Source organism: Varroa destructor, unplaced genomic scaffold (assembly GCF_002443255.2).
Source record: "Varroa destructor unplaced genomic scaffold, Vdes_3.0 BEIS01000003.1, whole genome shotgun sequence".
Lineage (NCBI taxonomy): Eukaryota > Metazoa > Arthropoda > Arachnida > Mesostigmata > Varroidae > Varroa > Varroa destructor.
In genome coordinates this window covers 25,918,363-25,938,633 of record NW_019211456.1, presented here as the reverse complement: position 1 = coordinate 25,938,633, position 20,271 = coordinate 25,918,363, and the positions used below count along the sequence as shown (strand labels likewise).

The following is a 20,271-nucleotide window of genomic DNA, read 5'->3' as shown; positions in this document are numbered from 1 at the left end:
TAAAAACATATTAGCCAAGAAAATCATTCCATCCTACTGAACTGTACCAAAGTTTGTACTATAGTCGTCTTTTGAATTCCATAATTAGAAAACCATAATCAGCCATGAAGTGTTAGCTCTCGCACACCGAATTTTAAAGTGGACTATTATATTTCGTCACAGGAACGTATCGCGAAAAGCTATCGGATTTTTCATCATCATTTAAAGCAGTTCTTCTTCGGCTCTGCATTTTTTGGAGAAAATATGATGCAATAGACGTATTTTTCCGGAAGAAGCCAAGAGCGTTACGAAACAGGCCGTCAACAGCCTTAGTAACCTGTTCCATTTACTACACTACAGATAAAGTTTGTAGGACCCTACATCTGATTAGCGCCGTCCGCAATTAAACAAATAATGTTCAATGATACATAGTGTTCTTAAGGCGTCCGCAAACGACTCGCTAGGCGAAGGAAAAACGTTTAACAGTTTCGCCCTTTACCATGCACATGCTAAATGGTAATACTTGTTATATTGTCAAAACAACACAGACGCAAATAGCCTTCCTGATGGACTTCATTGGTCGAAAATCATTTGTAAATTGATGCATAGATCACCTTCGGAAGTAGGTCTTCGAAATTTTCGAAGTTTGGTGAGAGAGAAGAAAGACCGGGATATTTTCGAATATGCACCAGAAGCCTGAGTGAATCTAAATCAAGGACTTTTAACCGATATAACATAACAGCTGTCGATTCGGCCAATCAGACTAACATATGGCTTTTTCAATGGCAGACCTCAGCGGACCTGTTAGGGGTTTCCGTCCGCTAGCTCCGTTTAGCTCCCTTGACTCGGGCTAATTGAAAGTGTTTAAAAGCGAATTATACTTAAATCGCATTGAAGTTAACTACCATATACTGCTAGGCATACATCATTAGCAATTTGCTTTTAAGATACAGATAAGAAAAGGCCTAATGCCGACAGAGCTGGAAAAGTGGTGATAAGTGGTAATAAGATGCGCTAATGTGACTGCTATCAACTGGTAATGCGGCTGAAAGAATTATTCTTGTCTACCAGATTAAACAACTTACTTAGTGAATATGCCAGTGGACATTAACCAAATGGCAGTTATCTATGTAGATGTTCACAGTCGCAGGTGAACCATTATTTACGGTAGAGCTACTTAGTCCGATTTCTCTCGCTAATGCCGGCGGCCGCATGGATGAGATAATGTTATCTAAGTTACATTCAATGAAGGTCCCCCGTGCTAAATTTGGTATTATAGTATAGCTAACATTAGTAACAATGGTAAATGTTACCGTAAAATTATGTTAGAATAGATAACTTGCTTTTAGCTCAGAAACGGTTTAATTTATTTAATGCTCTTCACCTTTGTGGAAGCATGTTTATGGACGAAATGTTTAAATCTAATGAATAAAATAATACACAAGACACGATTTATTTCACTTACTGCGTTGAACGATGTGATTCAACAGCTTTTTGTGCCTCTTAAAGATAATGTCCGTCTGGGTTCACTCACGAAGGCTCAAAGTAACAGATGAATTTTTTCCTACAGACATTTTACGAGCGGCAGGAGCTTCATCGGGCATCATCTTCGTGGAAATTGAAATTATGAGGATTTTAGCTTGTTTCCATTACAAAGCTACTGGGGAGGAGTTGTATTTGTTGTTTTACAACAGCGCCAGCCGGTCGTGTGCCTAGAGATTAGAACAATTTTGTCTAAAGAGTGCGGCTATCGAAAGCTGCCTGAGGCAACTTGTCTGAAAAATCCTGAAAACCGATAAGCCCCATCTAGATCCGTCTAGAGCATCTCAAACAGAGTACAACATCGAGGTTGTTTGATACATTCTAAGGCAAGAACCAAAGGTCCAGTTTGTCGGCTGTGCGATGTTCTTTGCAAAAGTCACTTGTGGGCAACGGTGGATCTGCCGGCAAGTAGAGCATCGCGAACATGGCATGAAATGGGACAGGCACAGCTAGTCCGTTATCATCGTAGGAAGTAAGGCGATGCTGTTACATAAGCTCACATAAGATATCACAAAGGTTTAACGCTTTTAGATCGATTCTACAAACCACGTTAAAGCTATCGATCTAGAAACAAAACATACGTCTGCCATTCGAGATTATTGTTAGATTATACACTAACTGGTATATGACTACTCCAAATGACAACTGTTCGTTTTTATCCTTCCACATTGACCCGGTTTTACTCTAATTTGATAGGAAAAATCTATTATCAGCCATATTATACGCGATCGATTGCTTCCGACGGTCATGGTACTTTCAAAACGTCGTTGTATGGTCTCTGTTGACGTCTTGCGACGCAACAATATTTACTGAGAACCGAAATACGTTTGAGCCATTGCTGCCCATTTCTATCTAGAGGGTCGTCTATGATACGAAACTAGTTGTAGTGCAGGCATCTTTCCTCGAACGTACAGCTGCCGTCGAGTTCAGGCATTAAGTTTCGTCTAGCTGCAATAACTTATCCCGCCTCTCGCTGCCTCGTACTGTAGATTTGAATGTAACGTTAGAGGCAACCAAAGACGACTCTTCAGTAGCTCGTCAGTTTCTAGCGCCGTTGGGCGCTTCATGCGACTTCCCATTGAGCTTTTCAGGTAGACCGGGATTTACGTGAAATTCGCTAGTGACAGGAGCATGCGCGAGCGAGCAGCTAAGTAACAACAGCATGAACGGCCGCAGTAACAGCGATTTAAAAACGTAGCAGAAAGGTACGCCAACTATTATATATATACGTCGACAGACATATCATTGGTTGATTGGATAATTGGCCCGTTTTGTGCAGACGAAAGCACCAAGATGGAATAAGAACGCAAGAGCGAAGCGGCAGCCCGAGCAGAAACAGAAAACAAAACGTGTGCAGGTCATGTCGAAAGGCCTCTGGTGGGAAAACGAGACCTAGAGGATATAGCCACAGTAATAGCGGCGACACGAGAATGATGCAATGGCATCCTTTGGTGAAAAAGATCGGTCTATCCGAGGTCCGCTCAGTCGAGGTGAGAATACACAGTATCTTTACTCAATACTAACTATGCGAATGTCCGTACGTGTATTTGCTAGTACCAGCAGCCGTGGTCAGCTTACAACTCCTCAACGCTCTTGAAGAAATATCTCCGCTGTCTGCAAATCTTGAGGCTGTGATTACCGTTCATCTTTAAAGGAAGACGAAGGCTTCTAGGACGAGACTGTCGGTCTTCACAAGGAAACTATCGTCGGTAAGCAATCATTTGTTCGTTTAACAGATGAGTAAATTGTTATCGCAAATATCGTGTACGGGCTCGTGAAGATATTTATGCTGGAAGGATATGATTATATTGATTACAAATTATTTATAGTTAAATTTGACGAAGTCCATTGCATGGCTTATTGCAGAAAACTAGCCTACACTTTTTCCAATATGTGCATTTGATGGCAAACGATCATACTGCACTTCCGTTAAGAAACGCTTAGTCTGAGTACACGTGTATCAAAGACGCAGAACTAATGATACCCCTACAGTAACTACCTGCCTTGTCCTGCATGTTGCGTCATCTGTTTACTTGTCCTATTTGAGCTTTTGCCGGTATTACCATAGGTCAGTGATTTGCGATTACTTTCACAGACAATGTCAGAACAACGCAGACCTGTTGTATAATATTAGTTGTTGTTGATAGATAATTGCCACCATCCCGCGCAATTGGTAGCCGATAGTTTTATGCTGTTGTAATGTTTTTATATTCAGTCGCTAGGATAATGACGGTCAATCTGACGCGGCTGCTACTGTTGTTGCTACCATTTCTGGATCATTCGTCCTGTCGCTTGCATAAACGCTTAGTGTTGACCAATTGCGGGTGACGCTGTTTTGGACGCAGTCATAATGAGCGTCACCCATACAAATAGATCGTCGAATGAGACTAATGGCAAAATCGATAGGTCAGTTTAAATGTTCGGTACCGACGCCGATATGGACATGGCGGGAAAGCGAACCATTTAGGGACGATGCGTATGCCAACTTCAGCTTGCTGGCTCATACGCAATCTTCATTATCAGCAGTAACATTACAACGGTGAACGTACTGATTGTTGTTATCGTTTTTGCAAAAAGTTCAGATAAGGGTTTGAGGAAATATTGTTTAACTTCTGGAACTAGATAGCATTCCCGTCGTGGACGCTTTCAAGTCACGAAGTTCTCACTTTTTCTAAGAAACGTTACTTCTGACAGTTGAATTAGGTCAGGATTAAGACTATTGTTCGCGCAAAAGCTAATCGAGCACAGCTCAAGTTCACAATGCGATGGAGCGATTTTAACATTTGTGCGAGCTATCGTTTTGTAATACTATAATAATAGTGGTAATCGCAATCCATCTGAAAGTACAGAGGCCCTTCAACCAGAATTTTGAAAAAACATATGTCTCCAGTGTGTATGTAAACATCATGCATAATGAAGATCTGAAGAAACCCGCCTGTGTGCTAGGGCAACGATTGATTCCGAACTGTCAGCATTGTTGTCATAATTTTCGAAGTCCATCTTTCTTTCAATAGAACATCAGGAACGCAAGCGTCTATTGATATGTTTTATCTGTTTTTTTTTATTGGGGCTGTTTACGAAGACTGCACCTGCTTTGCGCACCCAGTTATCGTTTATGGACTAGTTATAGGACAAATCCATCAATTTACCAAGACACAGTTCATTGGATAGCTGCGCTGTACAATAGCTAAACGATGAAACTTCCTACAGTAGACCAAAACGAGTTCGCGTCTCGAAGCGATAACTGTAGAATAGCCGATAGAAGATTAGCTGTTTCTTCTTGAGGACCGGTTAAACAAACGCTAAAGATTTCAACGAAGTTGGTTGGCAGAACACATTTTTCAAGCGGTAAGTGTAAATGTTTTTGCCACAATTTTTTGATGGCCCAGAGAACCAAATTTCGACGAACTCACCCCCCCCCCTGCCCGCTTTTTTTTAGCTTAGCGAGAACACTCTTGTAAGGACCGACAATCGTATCTCCGTCTTGCCGAAAGCTACGAAATTTCTGTCAATTGCACGTTTCTGCAAACGTCAGTGTTTCAGCAATTTCTTTTCTGCTATCAGCAGTGCTCCAAATAGATGTGTACTGCAGTAATAGCCATATTAAACACGGGAGATGTCATGCAAAAAGTAGAGCTTCTTGCAACATTTTCGCCTCATTTCCTGCCAGCCGGTGATTCTGTTCGACACCGATTTATTGTGAGAGTTGTCTATTTTTACGTACGAAGCCGCGTATCTCTGTGTGTCCGCGTGCATACGATCGTGTGGCATCGATACATTGGTTATATCGTGTTATTAAATAAACAGTATATTACAGACGATTCATTTTACGCAGAAACCTTGTCCGTAAAAGATTCTATTTTTCGATGATTTTTTCCCGTACCGTTCTTTCATTGGCTGCTTGTTCTCGCACACTGATAATTGTTCTTCGACGGACCATTCACGAACGTTCATTTTAATAGACACTTTTCGCTGTGCGATGATTGTTATAATAGCCGTTTTTTAGATGATTCCTCGTGGAGTTGTTCTCAATGGCGGGTCGAGCCGGCACCCGATACGTCTTCAACAGCGATCTAGCACATTGCTTCATGGTATAGGCGTATGAATGTGTGATAACTGAGTTTCGCTACATGTGTGTATGTACATTCATCGATATAATTGTAGCTGAGTTAAAGCCGAGTTGGCTGTTGACGACTGGAAAAGCAGGTCTCATCAAGCTCGATTTGACGGCCAAATGAGAAATCAACGGAAATAATTCGTAAGCTACGACCCATAGCACACAACTAGATAGGCCATTAGTATGAGCTTGCCGAAAAAGTAGATAGCTAGATCGTTTTGAAGTAAGTAAATATGAAAGTGTGTGAAAAGTACGTTATCGGTAACTCTGATTGCTTTTCGAAACTTCGATCCGAAAGCTACTCCTCCTATTAATGAGGGAAAGAAACGATGAAACTATTGCAGCCGCTGAGCATGATCTATGCCTGAATAGCCGTCATGTCGCCAGGAACTAAACATCCACCATGAAACGGTCTTAGGCCATTTGAAGGAAACCGACTACAAAGGGAAGCTTGCTATTTGGGTGCTACACGAGTTGACATACATGAATTCAATCGACCGCATTTTCACCTGGCGAAGTGTACAGGAACGCAAAAGTCATTTCTAACAATACAATTGGATACAAATAAATTACACGCGAATTTAAATAAATCTCTCCCATGATCTGTGGCGAAGCGCAGATTGAAGCCGTAAAAGGGAAATGCCATGTTTTGAGGGATTGAAAAGGAATCGTGCATTACGAGTAAAGGCCGCCTGGCGTAGTCATTGATCTGGGCTTCTACTGTTAGCAAGATTACAACAAACCATTGAAGAAGGTCGACCGTAACTAGTAAACGGGCAAGACATCTTCCTTCACCATGACAATGACAGGCCGCATAGACGTTTAGCTTAGAAAGAAATGAGAAATTTTAGTGCAACCACCGTAACAATCAGGCTACCATCTATCCCAATATTTGCAGAATTCCCTTAATTGCGTTTTAATGGAGGAGAGAAAAAAGCACCGATGACCTCTAGTCATCAAGGACAAAATGGCGCTCAGTTTGCCAAGTAATTTTATTTTTGCTTCGACTGCAGCCTAAAAAGCGTCAATGCCTATTTGACGGCAAAATATAATTCAGCACTCAGTTTCCAACCGTGACGGTTCCTTGCAATGGCTTATTTTGATTATGAAATCGAGTTAAAATAACCGCTGATAAGAAGATTCTCAAATATGAGAATGTTCACATCTCTATGCATAAAGCCGTACAAACAATACATCTGCTAACATTACGAGTTTATAAGCAAGCCAATGATGCCGCGTCCTTGTCACTTAGCCAATCACAGGCCAGTTGTGAATTGTGTACTCGATCCTACAGCTAACAAGTTCCTGCATTTTTCATTATCACAATTTAATTCCCTTAATAATAGACGATTATGTTGTCTATCCCCCGATATCGTAAACACCGCTTCCCCATCCTTCTTCCAAATAACGCATATCGTTTTGCTAGAGAGTAGCGGGTTTCGTCCTGACGAAGTTCTCCGGTTACATTTTGGGGGTGATGGTGGGTGCGGGGAAATCTAATAGGCGCAAAATCCGGAAAATATAGAGGGCCCAACAAAGGCTTCCGTTCGAAACCTAAGAGAGCAGCTTTGACGATGTTCACCGTGTGTGGTCTCATGTAGTAATAGGACAGGATGACCTGACCTATGGGCTTTTTCTCCTGGAGCTAGTTTGATGTTACCCAGTTGAATAAAGCTGCAAATAAACGGTCCGGTTTGTAAGAAGCAATCCCCAGTAGATCACGCCCTTGCAGTAACAACAAGCGTCTAACAGTTTTTTCTGATGAGAATCTAGTTAGACCCTGAGCCCTGGCTTCGTTCCTGGAGCCATACGTTGCGATTTTTAGTTCGTTTCGGTGTACAGACATAATTCCTCATCATCAGTGACAATTCTCTGCAAAAATTGGTCATTAGGGCAGCGTGACGTCCGATACCAGACCAGACGTTGAGACGCAACGCAGAACTGCAAATAATTGCTGGCTTCAGAAAGTTCACGAAGTAGCCAAGCTCGTTGGGTTTTGGTCTCGACGAAATGCATCGTACAAAAGCTATCGAAAATGCTCTACTTTCTACCTGGAACATGGAGTTCGTATGAGTTGAAATACACTCATAACATAACAGCGTTAAGGTGCCCTGACAAAGTAGAAAAAGCGCTTTCGAATCCTATATCGGAAGTAAACAGCAAACCAGGAAAAGCAGGAAGGGTAAAAAGCGAGAGAACTTTTTTCCAGCCCAACAGATGCTCGAATATATTCAAAGACCGTACGTAACTCGTAAAACGTAATTCAGCTATTGTAAAACCTAGACCTACCGTAAACGACAAGTCCGATATAACTTATAGTATCATTTCGCTCTGCTGCCGTAAAACCGAAACTCGTTAGTATGTCGCACTTCTTCTTGACATTAACCGATTCGATACGTTCCTGCAATACCAATATGATTATAGGCCAGTCAACACTGTGTGGTAGTATTTAGTTAAACATGTTCCATGTTATGCAATGACAGATATGTTTGCGCCTGTCGCGTGTTTAGATTATGTCGGACAAAAAAAGCTTGTTTCCTATAGGCCATGGCGGAGGATGCTGGACGACCCCACTTCAGCTACTGCTGCTTTTACTATGAGGAAGCTGTGCAGATTCCAGTTAGACTACATAGGACGACAAATCGGTATTACAGGCAATCGAGAGAATGACTGTGAGGGTCCTGCATGAACGCAGGGCTTTAGGTCCAGCTTCATGAACAATGTATAAATACACGTATATATGGATTATTTTCCACAGTCGAATTAAACCGTTCCTTTTTTGAATTGTGAAAAGTTGCCAGGCAGAGCAACTGCATTATTTAAATGGGATAATTATTTATAATATGGCTATTATTTGATTAAAATTATTTTGGTTGTTTGTCAAATATTGTAACTCTTGTATCATGTTGAGAGTGAGTCTTTTAGAGCGGAGCATTAGAAACCGGTTTAAGATTGTACCTCGCCAGATGAAAGCCTTTAATTCCAATCCCGAACAATTTTAGAACCAAATAAATTTTAGACAACTGTGTAAAACGTAGCATTTCGCGACACAAAACTCTTGTTTTCGTACTGAACCGGTAAACCCTTTTTTGGGCAGGTTTCTTATTGGTACTTTACGGTAAATGTCTAAATGAAGACGTTTCAAGATTGGTGCCCTATAAACAACGGTAATCACAAGACATCATCGATCAATAGTCCTGGAAGCGTGATATGGTGATTTTAGAAATAATCAATATCTCCGCCTGTCAGAAGCGCTTCAATACAATGCTATTTTCAAGATTTCAACATGAATGAAATACGTATCATCAAGTTCATAGCGAGTAAAACTATTTGGAACATATTTTAATGATTAAATTAATCACTCCCGATAGATTTACAGAGTGTAGCTGTCCGATTTTGGCCCAAGATGCGGTTAACGAAAAAGTGCCCACAAGCCCGGGTGTTATGGGGTCACGAAGCACGGCAATGGGTATTATGTATTCGAATATTTAACATTAGTCCTTAGTACAGCGTTTGCTTTTAATAGCAGAGAAAATTCGTAGAGTCAACAACGTTTCTCACTTCCACTTAACCAGGGCGCTTGCGGTCCATTTTAGCGTACTGTCAATGTACTTAAATTTAAGTTAATCCTTATTCGCGACTACATTTAGGTCATTAGACTACAAATGTACGTATATATCTGATTATGGCCATTTAGCATTGTCGGTAAACCTATATCTTTTGCATTGATTTTGATGAAAAGAGTGGATGCATCCTGAGCCTGTTATGCATAAAGGTCCGCACTGTATAATGTGGTTTGTCCGAATAGATCTATCTAGATCAGCAACATCGTCGTATGTGGATGACGCATTCACGTGAGTGCATGGCGTCCATTAGTCAATGGCCGATCGGAAAGTCTCTTGTGTTTGAAGCGATAGAAAAGGGACGAAGTGTCTCAAATTTGAATTTAGCGGGCCCGTTTAACCGGCTATGCACCAGGCTCTTCTTGGCGCTAGTTGCAGGAACAGTAGTGCGGCAGCGTCCGCAAATCCCGAGTCACGATTCTCGGCTGTTACTATTTTTATAGGGTTGATATTGTTATTCTTTACACAACTTCATTAACTGGCAGGCGCTGGTGTGATATTTATTAACTAACGCTACGTTCGTATTGACTTTAATCGTTCGTGGTTGTTGTTGTTGCCATCACTGCTGCCTGTGAACAAACGAATCCCTTTGCGTCAAACATTTTTCCCAAATCTAATTTACATCGTCTTTATTTTTGGACCTTTTTTTTTCTTTCCCAGCTTCCGCTAGCGCGACTATAATTCTGTTTGTTAGTACCACTGTGTCTGGGGTACTCTGCAAGTAAATGTGTTTCTGTGTGCGTGTGTGTGTGTGTGTTTACATTGATTTTTTCTTTTGTCAAAATTTGGAGACGACTATTTATCGCCAGATGTTTGCACTTTTTATCATTGTCGATAGAGATGGTGGCAAGTACTCTGCCGAAAATCATCCGATAGAAGGATAGGAACAGTTTTTTTAACCTTACGTAAACACAGAGCCGTAACTTCATGAAACAACATACGTTTTACTAGCATACATACGTGCATAGCACGATCAGTGTAAATCGAACACACGTTGCAATGTAAATTCAAATAGAGCATCCTTCACACGAGTCTTTTTTATTTTTGTAAGCCTATTTGTTTTGTCTAGTGGCGATAAGTGAAGTTAATATGCATCATGTACTCTCATGTAACTGCGGCCACTTAACGATTGATCTGAAGATATAAAATAAAACATTCATGAAGAATTGCAAAAAAAAAACGTCCACCGCAAGCCCTCCATGGGTACTTCTTTAAGAATCACCTATGCGAATCCCTATATATATATTGGCTTCGGATGTTCGCCTTTGTTTTTGTTATTTTGTGCAAGAGCCACTCTTCTTTTCGAACAGCTAATTGTGTGCGACAAGCTTATCCGACTCAGTTTTCGTTATCCACCCCACCAAACAAATTACTACCGGTACAAACGAGCCCCTTTGTATTCTACCGTTACCTTATTTGAAAGCGTCACTGGGTTTAACTTCATCAGTGCGTCAACATACTAACGCTGCTACCATCATACGCATTACCTGTGCGTTTTGTGTTTCAAGACACAACCCGTGAACGCGGTAACTACAATTCGCTAACTAACTTGTATTAGGGCGTCTGCTATCGTTTGGTCTTTCCCGCTGTCGCTTGGCTTCTTCGTTCATTTGCTCTTTGTGTTTTTCGTTATTTTTTCCAGTTATCAACTGCTCTTTTTCTCTATAGCGACAGAGCTTGGGATGATTGTGAATCTTTAACGAGGCAAGCCATGCAAAATCGCGTCAGAACGTACTTGGCCATAGCGACTGGTCTAAACGATATCGCCATAGTTGAACTGTTACTACCAATGCTGGTGGTTTAAGACGATCTATAGAAAAAAACGCGAACGCCGAAACGTTGGCGTCATTTGCCACTATAAGCCATCGTCACAAGTCGATCTGACCAGTTTCTCGATGTGGTCAGAGCCAACATCTGCTACGGAAGCAATTAGCTAACAATATGTACCGCGTACATGAGGAAGATAATAAATGATCACGCTTAATACTATGTTACCGCTATTACTGGCAGAATGCTACATGCAAACAGCACGCCGCTGTATAGAAAAATCAAAGATTTAATAGTTGCATCATCAGAATTAGGTGGTAACGTATGCGTCTTGCTTGAAGAGGCTATCATCACTTGTATTGTCAGTCAAACGTCACGTTACGGTAGCGTAGTTTTTTTTTTTCTTTATTTAGTGAACGCTCGTTGAAACCTCTACGTATGCAAGAGACAAACGTACTCATCACAATCAGAACTGTTCTAGACTAACGTCTAAACCGGCGATATGCGTCTAGGGAAATGCATTTATATACACACATCAGTGTCGGCAAGATCGATGCCTCAGAGTGGTCGCATCGGGCTGATGGATCACAAGGGTTTCATTCGAAATAGAGCTGCACAAGTAGTAAAATTAAGTATTAGATAAATACTTTTTTCCGGCAAAAGTTCGCTTTTAATCCTTGAAACCGAATGTTAATGTGGGCAAATTGGTCGATCTTTTTTTTTTTTTTTTGTAATTTTTGCCATTTTTTTATGATTTCTGCAGGATTCTCTTATGCGGATCTATGAAAAAGCTGTAGCCATTGAGGCTGGCTATCCTTCGGTTCCGTCAGAAATTTTTCCTGTTAAAAATATGGTCGTCCAATGTTTGCGTGGGAATCCATGTAAAGAGGGTCGTTCTCAATACTAACTGAAAGTTTTCGACAAGCTGAATGGAAGTACTGCACATATTCCTATATCCAAATCTCAGTTCTCAGGCGGAAAGCTCGTCGGAGAGCAAACACCTAACATAACGTTCTATGTAAGGGATGTTTTTTGACGCCAATCTATAGGTCTCAACGAGCTGGGTCGAAAGACAATGAATATTTCGGTCCCAAAATGGTCGAAAACTCATAGAGCGCTTCGTTTCGCTTATATGACAGTGGGCTGAACTGCTTTTGAATACTTTTTACAGTTTACACGATGAACATTCTAGTTAAATAGTTTTTCAAAAATATTTTTTTAGAGAAAAACCAAAATATAGAAATATTTTTTTCGATACAAAATAGCATTTTATTGACGCCAGTTCCCTACACCGATCGATAGATATCGACGAGATGAGTACAAATACGATACATTTTGCTCGAATAATAGGCAAAATGGAGATTTCAGCGTGAAGAGGCCCAAAACTGAATGTAGTAGCTTTTTCGCCCGCGTAAAACTGTGATGAATATTTTTTTTACGTGGAAGTCTCGATAGAAAGGCTATTTCTCGGTTTTTTTTTTTTATGAGCTGAATGAGAATGCAGTACACGTTCAGGATCAAAAATGTTGAAATTTAAGATGGTATTCTATACATAGAAGGTTTTCTTCATATCAGTTGACGGATTTGACCAACTGAATAAAAATCCTATATCGGCCTGCACCTATGATTAATATTTTTGCGAAAATCTATTTGATCATATTGGGTCATTAATGCAAAAATGGGATAAAAATACGTGTGCTATTCTATTACGTTTCAATTGAAAAATCAAAGCGGCAAAATGTCAAAAAAAAAGATAAAAAATAATCGTTGAGTTTTTTTATCTTTTTTTTGGCAAACGGAATGGATACGCTCACACCGAAACACACCAAATATTTATGTGTTCATTCAATTTTATATAAATATATATAAAATACATATGTAACTATTTATCAAAGTGATGACAAATATTCAATCTTAATTAATGTCTCAGGCTTATTATTATTAGGTTATTTAATTTAAGTTGTGCAACTACTAAGTATAGAAATGGACAGAGAAAGACCGTTACCCCGTGGGGACGTCCCGGGAACACAATCAATCCTCTTTTGACATAATATTCCTTAAAAAAATCGTTTGAAAAATATCTTGAGCTTTACCAGCGTTCCAGGAACAAGATCAATGGATTACTCCACTCTATCGATCGCAATGTCTAACAAAAATCGGCGGAAGGCCAACTTGTCCTACGTACGGATCGGCCGATGCCCGACTAAAATACGTGCCTATTGGGAACAGAATCAATCAGCCATCATTAAAAAAATCGTAGTCACGTTGCAGAAATGTGCCAAAAGCCAACATGTTATGAGTGGAAGAAGTCTGGAAATCAGTGAGGTGCCTGGCTGAACAGGCTGACAGAAAAACTCCAATAAAGTAGCAGTTTTTTTTAGAGTAATTATAACGAGATAACTGATGGTGTATCACGTAGTCGCGGTGTAATGTCGGTGGATCAAATTAGTCCAATCAACAATAGAATAGGCGCGGGCGAAACCTGCAAGTCCGTCTAATATATGTATATTTTTTGTTGAGTAAGTATATGTCTGAAAATAGACTTGGGTTTGTGCACTAAGTTTATCTATTGTAAACCTAGTAAACATTTATATATATTTAATGATACTTGAAAAAATCCAATGCGTGGCTATTTCTTCATAAGGACTTTGTATTTAAGTTGCTTAAGACCGTCGTAGGAAGAAGCTCGTTTGGTATAGGATGATTTTTTTTATGGTATAGTCTGAGTTAATGTTTAATCAGGAAAGAAATACTTTCAATTTTTTTTTCGCTAGATTTTGCTCTATTTTTTGTGTCCGAAACCATCGATTGGCACATGTGTATGGATACGCAATATTACTATCGAATGTATACTTTCGACAACTGGGTCGGCAGCCTTTTCAACTAAAGTCGATGTTACCTTAACGACAAGATAGCTGCTATGAAAACTCTATTAAAAGAATAACACTTCTGTTTGACTGTTCGTCGGCACAAATAAGCACCATACGGCGCTATCATATGTACTTATGTAATAATGTGATTAATGAAACCTATATTCCTACGGTACATTAATCAGTTCACCTGTATATATTGCTCGTAGAATCGGCTGAACGTGTGGCCTTCAGTTAACGATATTTTCTACCGGGGCCAAAAGGTACCGGTAGGTTCGCAGCATCGCCAACAAGTTTTTTCTTTTTGGATTCGGCGAAGTTTGACGCTGAAATAAGGGCAAGCAGGAATGTACTTTTTGACGATACTGTTGGCCTGCAGCGTACGGCGGCCACCGAAACAAACGGATGTCAACCGCGAAATTTGGCTTCTATCCGCGAACCTGTTGGCTTTTCTGTAGCTTCTATCAAATAGATGGTGGCAAGTGGTAGCGAAACGTACAAAAGAGATGGATCAGATCCAAGAATTGACACAGGTAACCTAACAAAATACCACCAAGGCCCTTACAAGCGCGAAGTGTACATAGTTCCATAAGTGGCTTCACGAAGTAAACCACTCCGTGCACGTGTAACATGTGTCGCTGCGGTCAGCTGTGTTGATATGAAATGCAGATACTTATAATAATAGTGCATTCAAAAATAAGGGCGCGAAATATTTGAATTGATCAAACTGCTGCATAAATCGACTAGCCGAACACATGCGTTATGTACATGAGTATTTTGAAGTGGTCACCAGAGAAGGAGAGTCAGAACCTCAGCTGCTTATTACCAAATACACTCGGTATCTTTAAAAAAAAAAAGATGGCTGGAAATCATCGCACATGAAACTTGAACTGGAACTAATAAAGTGTAGCATTTTTTTGAAAGCGCGCTTGCAGTTTTACGCGCCTACGGGAGATAGAGAGGTCGTGTGAAGACCGACGTTGTAGCCCTCCGAGGAAACCTGTATTTGCACCATGCTGGAAACCCAAAAAGTAGCGTATCTTTAACGTTTTCCAATTAAAATTTAGGGATCATAAGAAGAAGTGTGTTGTAGCTGGATTTGCGCACGGTTTACGCATACAAACATGTCACAACTATGCAGGTCATTGCCTACTTGATCACGAGAGAGCGTTCCTCTCATTGTTCATTGATGGGTTTTAATTACGTACACGTACCTGCTAACTCGACCCGCCGGCCTCTCCTTGTATCTAATCCTGAAGTATCGCACACATCTACTAACCAACCAATGCCTGAAAAGGCTGGTTGTTCTTTTGAAGCCTTTTGTCACACAATCGCGTTTAACGCCGCTGTAAATCCTCGTCACTATCTGCAACTGAAGTTGATGGACATTTCACTCTGTCAGAATCTTCTAAATAGCGAATACGTGGGTGATACCATACCAGTATCTAACGGGAATTATGAGGCGATAGGTGTCAGCGTATTGCATAGAAATACAACTCCATATTAACCATCTGTCTTCCATCTTTCAATCTTAATACGGCAAATAATGCGGGGTACCTTGTCGAGTGCGCAGGTGTTCGTCAGGAAGAAAACCCAAAAGGATGCACTTAAACATGGTTTGTGTTTTTTTTCCTAACGTGCAGATAGATAGAGTGGCTTTTAAAAGCTTTTTTTAAGGCGTTAATACCAGGCCAACGTTAGGCCAGTGGTAATTTGTATACATTTAATTGGGACGCGCAGTTAGTGCGCTGGATACAGGAAACCGTTGTTATTTTTAGAGATTCTAAGCTGTAAGGTCGTCCTGGCTGTCTTGGTTACATAAAGATCGCCAATAGCACAGGTTTCGTCTATAAACTACACACGATACAGGATCGCCAGACCTCGTCACGAGCTAACGCCGATGTGGCAATTTACCTGTGTCTCGTGTTAGGCAAACAGCCTATGCAAAAGCTCGTGATACAACGCATGTTTAGCAGATTCTTAGGAACTCCGATTATGTTCTTAGCTGTATCACGTAGACGGCAGCGTACATAGAACCGGTCTGTAGAGTTCATCGTCAACACTTCATGTCACCGCTAGACTTTTCCGCTAGACACCGCTTTTCTTTCATAACACAATGTTCACTCACTTCGCGCGCGTAGCAGTCGTAGTAATACTTTTCCCTTTCGTAGCCGTCTTTTATCAATCTAGTCAGTGAAGACACTGACGGTGTAGATCGTCGTTTTGGTCATCTTGCTTACGCTTAACCAGTACTCGACCAGCCGGTTCGTCTGGCCGCTTCGTCTGGTCGTATAAATGTTTTCCTTCGTTCCTGTTCTCCTTCATCATATGCGTTCTTCCCCGCCGTCCCTTCGCAATGGTCTTCTTCTGTACTTCTGCCGCCGCCAACAGCAGCGGCAGCAGCACTTAAGGTACGAAAGATAGCGCAGGCAAAGATTGCCTGGCCAAAACGACACTACGACGCCGCACGCCGTGGTTACCACTTCACATACCCAGCGCCACTTTGCGAGAGGGAGCGAAAATTATATCGCGAGGAGGTAGAAAGGCCAACCGGCGACCGCCGCAAACCATACGGATACAGCAGGCTTTCGGTGCATACGACTGCAGTCTACCGCCGCCGCGGCTGCCGCTGCCGCTACTACCGCTGTTACTAGAACGTTACCGAGATCTTGCCACGGCAATGGTACAACAGGTCTCCCACCATCGTCCGACTAACAGCGTCGTGATCGTCACATTGCAAATGCAAAGAAGAAGTGAGAGTGGACGAGATGATAACAGCGGCGGCAACCCACCGTCAGCGGCAGTGATGCCAGCCAGCTGAGCCAAGAGCACCCTTTGAAGAGTCGTATGATGAAGATAATGACTACGATGATGGTAACACGAATGATAATGATGGTGGTGATAATCATCATCATCATCACCTCCATGATGATAGTGATGACTATGGTGATGGTGACTATGAGAATGCGACTGTTGTTGGCAAAGGTGAAGATGAACACATGATCATCGTCCACGTGCTTCTATTGATACGCATCCGATTTCTGCCCGCCGTTGCCAGCTGCTGCCCGTTTAACCGCCACGATCACCAGCGAGTAAATGGATACTGTTGGTACCGTTATAGCAGTCTGTGCTTATGATGGATACGCGACAGCGGCGTAAGCTGCATATGGCAGAGGGGGCCAGCAAAAGCTCGTAGTAGTGACTATGTCTTCAATGGGTGTAGGCCACAGTGACGAGTCAGTATGGCTGTGTTTGGCTCCGGCTGCCCGACGATCAGAAGAGCAGTGAGTACGAAAAGAGGCCAAAAGAAAATGCTGTCAACTCATGTGATATAACCGCCGCATATAGCTTTTTGCTCCTCTTAAATCACTAATCTACAAAGGGCCGAAAAGTTTTCAAGTTTGCTTCTGGTAGAGCTTTTGCCGATGCTGACCTGTACCAACTGAACTGTACTATTGTAGAAATGTCGGCACGCTTCGTCGGCCCGGAATATTGCCGCATGATGATGGCCGCTGACTTCCCATTCTTAGCTATCAGGGCTTATTGTTCTAGCGTCAGTTTCAACTCAAATTATGCGGTAACCTATTGTAGAAGTGGAACTTGTTTCTTCTGCTAGTCATACCGACTTTTCACGTCAATTGTTGCAATGGGAATATATCCCGCTTTGATTTTCTGCTGAATGCCCCAGGAAACAGCTATAATGTAATAGTTTTTACACGCGGGCTTACATAACATATAATATCTATGTATTATATCATGGTTAAAGAATGATCATCGCGTCAATGTAAGTTAAGCGTATGTAATGGCATGTAGGTTTCTGAACAGCCTGCGGACTTTCGGCAGTTACCGATATAGACCCCATACATTTTTTTGTTCCTTTATTATTAAAAATATTATATGCTGGTAGGCAGATTTAAGATATATCTATTGTAAGTAATCTCTTGATATGGCTTGTTGAAGCATTTCATTATACCCTCAATAGACTTACCAACCAATAGAATTACCATCGGCGTCTTTCCTATGCTTCTTTCTTATGACTGGGCTGTACGGTTGGGGCAACCATACGAATATTACTTATTATGCAGAACACATCCTATATAAATGTACGACAACATAATGGGGTGTGAAGGCTCTTACACAGTAAAAAAAACACAGTCAATCACAGCAATAAAAGATTGACTTCCGCTGGCACTTGATATCGCTCAGGCCGGACAAATTCTCTGGATAAAAATGTGAATCGAAACCAAAAAAACACGAACTTACCATATATTTTTCGTCACTGACTGGGTCGGTGGATTGACTGAGCACCACTTTCGGCCCCATTGGGTTCTAAATGCAGCGTATAGGAAAAGTAGCGTTAGCGTTTTCCTCACCGGAGCGAGTTAGCTGCTTTTGATCTGCTTAGGGTATATTCAATCCAAAACGTTTGGTGACACATGTTACTTTGTATTGTATTTTTGCTTAACATAACAGTACCACTAATTTATGTAACGGTAGAGATTGAACAGTACCGTAGTGAAAATATTTGCAGCTTTGGGGTAAGCTGGATTCTACGTACCTTATATCTAGTCCCGTGGCCAGCGTTGTTGCGCACAGATTTCCTTTCAGATCCGTCCGTCCTCCAAACGTATCCGAGTGATGGCTGAGGGTTTTTTTTTTGTCAATTTTATGCCATCGATACACATATTAGTGGCGATTAAACTGAAATGGACGCGGACGAATGTACACACAGATGATTTTCTTTCTGGGGGGCTAATACGTATGTTCGTTCGAACCGCGTTGTTTCTAAATAATACCGCGATGTTACATACCGGGTCTGAACCCAGCAAATGGTCTTCAAGTGATTTCAAGTCAGTTACGTACGGCGTTTGCTAATTAAGTGCTATGCGCTTTCTTTAACCCCGTCTGATATGTCAATGAATGAGGTTGTCAATCAAAAGAAATTTCCCAATATAACGGAACCAACAGAAAGTGGCAGGAAGTCGCACGGTCGCAAATAGACCATTTCGGTAGTAGATTACACGCAACATCTGCTTCTAAAAAACCTTACCTTTAATATCTTGTGTTTTGTTCTAATTTTTATAATCAGTTGTAAGTTTTATTATCTAGTTTGATAATCAGTAACAAGTGAATACACACATTTACTCGACACGGTAATATGCACCTGTGGAGTTTTGTTAAGTGGCCCATATCTTTGGCATGCCCCCGTCGAAGAAGGGTATAATCATAATAGGTTCTGTATCCTTTTTCTATTTTATAGATCTTCAGCTAACATATATCATCTGTTGGAGGACCGTAACTGTCTACTTTTTGTATGGCTAAGGCAATTGTGGCTATTACAGATCGGATTTGGACAGAGTTAGACGTCAATCGATAATCAACAAATTAGGGCCGACGATGGCGTCGCGCTAATTTTCGGAAGTAGCTTTTGCTTTCCTACTTACTGTATCTCGTGCAATTAGTCCAAAGACCTACCTGCTCCATGATACGCTCGTACTTCCAAAACGCCTACGGTAATAATTCCGAAGAGAGAAGAGGTTTTATTTAATTTACATGAGGAACATGTAACGTTCGCTTCATATTCGAAGAGTAGATGCTCCATTCGAAGTTTGAAATAAGTCCCTAAGGACTTGAACGATTAGCTAGCGAAAAGCCCAGCGGAAGAAACAAACATAATTCCGTTTTCTGGCCATTTGGGCTTGAATTGTATCATTAACTTCAACTGTTACTGTTATATACATGTACAGCATTCAAGTACACACAACGATTATACGAGGCCGAAGTCTAGCTCGAAGCAACTTGGTTGTCTTATTTCCAGGCCATGCTGATTTCATATGAAAAAAAGTCTAATAAACGTTTCTACTATAGCTTCTGCCAAGGAACTCAAGGTCGTTCTCGTTTAAATCGTTCTAACCGTAGATAAAATGCCATCATTTCCTATTCAGACAAGCTCATATATCTAAAAACTGCTGCGTGTTCTGTATATACCGTTCCCGCCTCTTTTTCCACCTTCCAGAGCTACACTGAGCTCGTTCCAAACTAAACGCCAATATTGGCCACGCCGCTAGTGGTCGGAGTTACTGCACCCCGCTCGTAATCATAATCCACCGTCATACGGTCACTTGAAGAACACAGAACAAAAAAAAAAACAAACAAAAAAGGAAAACAAAGAGAAAGCGAATACGTGTACAGGTACCTTTAACTATCTTTGATATTATGGCTTAATGTCTGCCATTCGCTTGTTGTTGTTATCTGCCGCTGTTAGTGATGGTGGGCGTTTATTTGGATGCTTCGGAACTGTATTTATCATGTGTTCCGTTCCTTTTTGGCCATTCACTCGCTGCTGGTCATTGTTTTTCTTCGAAGTTGTCGT

The 20,271-nt window shown here is 41.2% G+C and overlaps 1 protein-coding gene across 10 annotated transcripts in view; it reads right to left on the bottom strand.

Moving 5' to 3' along the window:
* The window catches only part of LOC111247343 (transcription factor GATA-3-like), a 110,437-nt gene extending 94,125 nt beyond the window's left edge, over positions 1 to 16,312 (bottom strand). For 5 of the 10 annotated variants that reach the window (XM_086982635.1, XM_086982634.1, XM_086982643.1 and 2 more), the window contains exon 1: positions 15,113 to 15,948. The gene's annotated coding sequence lies outside the window, so the exon portion shown is untranslated. Of the gene's footprint in view, positions 1 to 14,088; positions 14,225 to 15,112; positions 15,953 to 16,026 lie in introns of those variants that run through there. The other 5 variants (XM_086982639.1, XM_086982637.1, XM_086982638.1 and 2 more) reach the window with 5 other exon arrangements.
* Positions 16,313 to 20,271: the final 3,959 nt, after the last annotated feature.